The 6,833-nt window shown below is 33.2% G+C and overlaps 1 pseudogene; it reads right to left on the bottom strand.

Annotated features, from left to right (window-relative positions):
- Window positions 1-1,772: 1,772 nt before the first annotated feature.
- On the bottom strand, window positions 1,773-5,883 carry LOC100724057 (large ribosomal subunit protein eL30-like; annotated as a pseudogene).
- Window positions 5,884-6,833: the final 950 nt, after the last annotated feature.

A 6,833-nucleotide genomic window follows, 5' to 3' on the forward strand; every position in this document is an offset into this window, starting at 1 on the left:
GCAATGTTGCAGGGTACAAAATCAATATTCAAAAACCAATAGCATTCCCATGCACTAACAACAAGATTACAAAGATAGAATTAAGGAAGCCACATCCTTCACACTAGCAAACAAAAAAATGAAACATTTAGGAATTACTCTCATGAAAGAGGTGAAAAGACCCATACAAGGAAAATTATAATGCACTGAAAAAAGAAACTGAAGTGGACCTCAAATAGTGGAATGACATCCCTTGCTCCTGGATAAGAAGAATAAATACTGTGAAAATGGCCATTCTCCTAAAACAGTCATGCAGATTCAATGCAATCCCAATAAAAATAACATCAACATACCTAATAGATCTTGAGAAATCAATCCTAAAATTCATATGGTGTGAGAAGAGACCTAGAATAGCAAAGAAAGTTCTAAGCAGCAAAGGCAAGGCAGGAGGCATCAGAATCCCTGACTTGAAGTTATACTACAAAGCAACTGTAGTAAAATCAACATCGTACTGAAATCAAAACGGAGCTGAAGATCAATGGAGTAGATTAGAAGATACAACAACAACTACAAATACACTCAACCACCTTAGCTTTGATAAAGGGGCCAAACATGTTCACTGGAAGAAAGACAGTCTCTTTAATAAATGGTGTTGTAAAAACTGGCTCTCCATTTGCCAAAAACTAAAACTAGACCCAATGTTTTAGTTTTATTTGTTTTGTTATGTACCGTTTTGTTCAATTTTATTGTAACTGATGGTATAGGCAATTCCTTTTTAGTTAGCAAGAGGCATTATGATAACCATTGTTGATCACCTTGTATTCTATTTTTACCTCATGTACTGTATCCATCCTTTGTTTTGATTGACTCTGTTTTGTTTTGTCACATTTGCTTTTATTCTCTTCCCAAAAATTGTAATAAGAACAGTGGGAGTAATAAAACCCAAAATGTATAATTGTTATTGTAAAAAAGAGAGGAAAAGGAAGTGCTCTAAAGGATATAACTGCATGTATATTTAAGTGTGTACGATAGATAACCATATTACTGAGTTTTTGTTGGATCATTGAACAGAACTGTTTGCAGTCTCACTGTTTGAATGTCCACTTTTTGTATGCTTTAATTTTGTAACTTGAACAACTATTTCTAAGATGACAATATGTAATCTATTAACTAGTGATTTCTTACTGTTTATTTTTGTTTGAAATTCTGTATTACTTGTGCCCTTTTTCTTTTTCTCCTTAAATAAAATTTAAAAAAAAAACAAAAAGAAAACAAAGATTCTTAATATTGATTTCTATAGTGTTTGGACTAGTATATTTTCTCACCAACAATGTATAAGAGTCCCGTTTTACCTAGATCCTCAGCAGCATGTGTCCTTTGCTTGATAGTATCATTCTGAATAGATTCTTAGTTTAACATATTCTGAATGACTAAATATGCCAAATATTTTTTCTTATATAAATTGACCATTTGTACCTCTTTGGAGAAGTGCGTATTCCAATCTTTTGCCTATATATTGATTGGATCATTTTTATGGGGGAGTTAATATTTTGGAAATATATATTTTAGTTATTAATCATCAATCAGAAGTAGCTGATAGAATTTCTCACATTTTCTTGTCTTTTCACTCAGTTGATACCTTTACTATACAGAAGCTCTTTAATTTGATACAATTCTATTTATTGATTCAATACTTATTTATTTATATTGTATGTTATTTTATTATTTTTCTTTTACCATTTTTAAAAAAACCAAGATCTGGCAAGTTACATTAATGAAAAAATTTGCATGGTTTAATTTTTACCAGTTTGTTCTCGCATGCTCCTAATGATATCAGAATCACCTGGATCAATGATCGCCAGCATACATACTCTGTAGTGTTTTCCACATGTACCTCAGGTCAATATTATTGCCCCTGTAGTGGTGGACACCAGTTTTGGCGAACATGGCCTAGTACTCTATTTCAGGTTTCCTTAAAACTGAGCAGTTGTTAGCAAGGATGACCAGTTTTGCTTTGCCCTGTCTGATCATCTTCAGCATCTGCTTGTACCCCTACACTTACTTTCCACTTTTCATAACAAGTTGGAGCCCAGAATTGATCGACTCCAGAGATTTTTTTGCCTTCTTTGGGGCCACTATCTTCCTATCTTAAGGGCAGATGGCCCTCAATCAAGAGCAGCTGCCAAAATGGCTGGGGAGTGAGAAGGAGCTCAAATAACTTGACTTTCATGTTTTGTTTTGTTCTGTTTTGATACTAACATTCGAACTCAGGACCTCATGCTTACCAGGCAAGCACTTAAATCACTGAACTAAATTTCTGGCCTGTTATGTTATCTTATTATCTTACTAATAATTATTAAAATATATTGGGGTACTTATCATAAAGTCTTTGCTTGTGCCTATGGCTTAAAGTATGTCACTATTTTAAATTTCAGAAGTTTCAAAAGTTCTTTTTAATATGCATGTCTTTGATTCATTTTGATTCGATTTTACTGTAGGGTGAGAAATAGGAATCTAATTTCACACTTCACAAATAGATATCCAATTTTTCCTGTGACATTTGTTAAAGAATCTATCCTTTCCCCAAAATATATTTTGGTCCCTTTGTCAATAATCAGATGACTGTGGTGGTATAGACTTGTTTCTGTGTCTTCCACTTCATTTCATTGATCTATGTTTCTATTTTTGTACCATTATCATTTTATTTTTGTTAGTATAGCCTTGTAGTACTGTAAAACTTGAAATCTAGTATTGTGAATGCCACCCAGTTTGCACTTTTTACACATGAATTCCTTGACAATTTAATGGTTTTATGTGAATTTTAGTATTTTTTTCTATTTGTTTAAAGAATATTGTTGGAATTTTAAGTAAGGATTGCATTGAATCTGTACTTGGCTACTGCAAATATTGCCATTTTAAAAATATAGTTCTCTTGATTCAACAAAAAGAGGTGCCTTATCTTTTCTAATGTCTTCTTCAGTTTTTTTCTTCCAAATCTTATACTTTCCATTATAGAGATTTTATTTCCTTTTTGGAGGTTGATTTTATTAGCATTTAAGATTTTTGAAGCTGACATATATAGCATTATGTTTATCAATTTTTTCTTAATTAATTCTTTTTGTTTGGTGTTCAAGGTCACTATATTTTTCTATGTTGATTTTGTATCCTGTTACTTTGCACAATTTGTTTATCAGATCCAGAAGTCTTCTGGTGGTCTTTTCTTGGGGGAGGTCTTCCATGTAGGTAAACATATTATCTGCTAATAGGGTAATTTTACTTCTTCCTTTCATATATGTGTCAGTTTTATTGCTTTCTTTTTCCTGGTTAATCTTGCTAGGTTTACAAATACTATATTAAGTGGAGACCTTAGTCTCATTCTTCAATTTTCTCCACTTAGTAAGATGAGAGCTGTAAATTTGTTATACCTGCCTTTTATCATTTCAAGGTAATGTCCTTCTGCATCTATTTTCATCAGGATTTTTATCGTGAAAAAATTGGATTTCTTGGAAAACTTTTGCTATATCTTTCAAGATAATGTGAGTTTTAATCTTTGATTCTGTTTCTGTGATTTCTTATATTTATTGATTTATATATGTTGAATTGTCCTTGCATTCCTTGGATGGAGCTGGATTGGGCTTGAGATAGGATCTTTTTAATGAGTTCTCAAATTCTCAAGCTTTTAGCATGTCTACTTATCAAGAATATTGGCCTGTAGTTCTTTTTTTTGGTCTTTTTTTATTAAGTGCTTATCTAATTTTAGTATCACAGTAAAGTCAAATTAATGAAATGAGTTTGGAAGTAAACCTTTTCTTTCAATTACACAGAAAACTGTGAGAATCAAGGACACCAGTACTTCTCTAAAGTTCAGTGGCAAATACTTTAGGTCCTGGACTTTTCTTGTTTTGGTAGATTTTTTTAACCATGTCAATTTCATTTCTTGTTACTGGTGTGCTCAACATGTTTATATCTTCTTGGTTAAATTTTGTTAAGAAATTTATTCATTCCTTGTTTACCCAATTTACTGAAATTAGTTTTCAAAATAGTTTCAAATAATCCTCTGAATTTCAGTGGTCTCTGTTATAATTTTGCCTTTTTCATTGTTATTTTATTTATCTGACTCTTCTGGCTCTTTGTGTAAGTATGATTACCAATTTATCAAATTTATTTTTGAAAGAACAAACTTTTGGTTCATTAATTATTTTTATTGTTTTAAATTTGAAGTTTGTTAGCTGCCACTCTAATCTTGATAATGTATTACCTTCTACTGGCTTTGAGTTTGGATTTTTTTTTTCTAGGAGATTGAGGTGCATCAATGGGATATTTGCAACCTCTTTGATTTTCTAATTTAAGAAATTACAGCTATGAGCTTCCTTCTTTAAAATGCTTTCATTGATTCCCATAGATTCTGATGTTGTGTTTCCATTGGCATTTAATTCTAAGGATTTTCAAATTTCTTTGATTATTTCTTCTGTGATTATTTAAGGGTGTGTAATACCATCTCCATGCTGGTTGGGTTTCTCTGTTTCCTTCTTGTTTTCTCTTAATTTTTAGTTTCATTTTATTTTGATCTGAAAGGATACATATTATTTCACTTCTTTTGTGTCTATTAAGGTATCTTTTATGTTCTAAATATGATTTGCTTTGGAGAAATTTCTACAGAAAATTATAAAATTATACGTATGCTATTGTTTGGGGTTTGATGACATACTTTGTAGTACTTTTTAAATCTATTTGTTTTATGGTGCAGTTATATTTTGTTTCTTTTTCTTATGGAACAGAGTCTTACTGTATAATTCAGGTTGCCCTTCACCTCTTTATGTAGCACATGATGGCTTCAAAGCTCCAACAGTCTTTCTGCCTCAGCCTCCAAAGTGCTGGGATTACAAGCATGCACAATCATACCTGGATCTACTCTGATACTACTTTGATAACTTTTTATATCAAGTGCACAAGCAATATGGTTATTGATTGTTCATCTTCTACCAAGAAGTTTTTCTTATTTAGTTTATCAGTAGTAATAGCATGTACACATGCAGGTGTGTGTGTGTTGTATGCATGTGTGATGTGTATGTTCTTTATGATTTTCTACATGTAGCCTTTTGGCCTCTGAATAAGGGATAGTTATACTTACCACTTTTTAATTTAATTATCTTTTTCCTTAGAAAAATGTAGTACATTAGTAACTAGTGGTCAAAAACATGCTGAATCAGCTTGGTGCTGAGCATAGATGGACCGACCACCTGAGGACTCTTGCCAGCATAAAAAGGAGTCATGGAGAGGAAGAGAAAAGCATTGTGGGTTCTCCTAAGTGTTGTTGTTTGGAGCTGTTGTTGGAGCTGTTGTTGCTTCTGGAGGAGCTTGTCCTGATGGCGAACTCAGCTATTTCCATCACAAGAAACTGAGACCTTGCTGAGAATGGCTTGTGGTTCCTGCTGGGGAAGATTTGGTCCTTACTTTGAGCATTGCTTCCTCGCTCCAGGTGGAAGATGTGTGCTATTTAATCTACAGAAGTTTGTCATGCTGGCTTCCTGATATATATTTGACTGTTCTCATCATCAGAGGAGCGTGGGACTTCATTGTTGCTGAAGATGGCTGTGATATATTTCAGGGGAGCCCTGATGCTTATTTTGAGCATTGCTTCTTGGCTCCAGTACAGAACCTTCAGCCTGCTGGCACAGATCCTTCACCCTGATAGCATAAACTTTCTAGCTTCCACCACTGAACTTTGGGCCTTCCCAGCACAGATCCGTGAAACATACTTGCATGACACACTGTCATGGGCTCTAGCCCTCTAGTTGGACTTACAGGGGTAATTGTCATGGGTTTTAGGTCTTCAGATGGACTCATGCAGGACATTGCTGTGGGATCCAGGACCTCTGCTGGATTTCCTTGGGTCTTTAGCATGTGAATAGATTTCCTGCACTTTCTTTGCTTTTAACTCTTTGAGTGATCATTATAAAATTATACTATAAATGATATGTCCTATATGTAATTTTTTTCCTTGCAACCCCTGACTGCAACACAAAATTTCCTGCTTCAGCCTTCTATTCAATGTTTAATAGTACTAAAACCTGTAAAAATATGTGATATGCACACATTCTAATTTCCTACAATGAATGCATTTATTATATAGCATAAATATATACTAATAAAAAGGTAAAAAGTAGCAAGATTAGGCATCATTTTCTTATTTCTCAGCTAAGAAAAATAGAATTAAGTATAATGTTGTCTATGGACAACATTATACTTTTCATATATATCACTTGTCATGTTGAATAAATTTCTCTCTATTCCTTATTTATTGTTTTTAACATCAGCTGATATTGAATATTTTCAAGTGTGTTTTTTTCCCTACCAATTGTCTTTTATTTTCAACCTCTCATGATGTATTTCATTTAATATTTTGTATTTTGAGTTACATTTGCATTTCTGGAATAAATCACTCAGTCATAATACATAATTCTCTTACTAGATTGCTGAAATTGTTTTGATAGTACTTTGTTTAATAATTTTGGGTGTACATTCACCAGAGATATTAGTGTAGTCTGAGATCCTTGCCTGGCATTGGTATCAGGGTAATGGTAGGCCAGGTGTATTGGTGTCACTTGTAATCCCAATGCTTGGGAGGCTGAAGCAGGAGGAGGTCATGAATTAAAGGCCAGCCTTGGCAACATAGTCCTGCTCTGTTTAAAAAACAAAGAAAAGTGAATTGAGAAATAATCTTGCTTCTTTTTTTTTGTAACAGTAAACCACCTAAGGAATTACAGAAAAAAAAAAAAAACCACTTAGCATAAAGATTTCCCCAGGCATAGATTTGTCTTTATTCCTCTTTCCTGATTAAATGGCACACCAGG

This window comes from Cavia porcellus, unplaced genomic scaffold (assembly GCF_034190915.1).
Source record: "Cavia porcellus strain 051 isolate PalLab524CR breed Dunkin Hartley unplaced genomic scaffold, mCavPor4.1 scaffold_3, whole genome shotgun sequence".
NCBI lineage: Eukaryota > Metazoa > Chordata > Mammalia > Rodentia > Caviidae > Cavia > Cavia porcellus.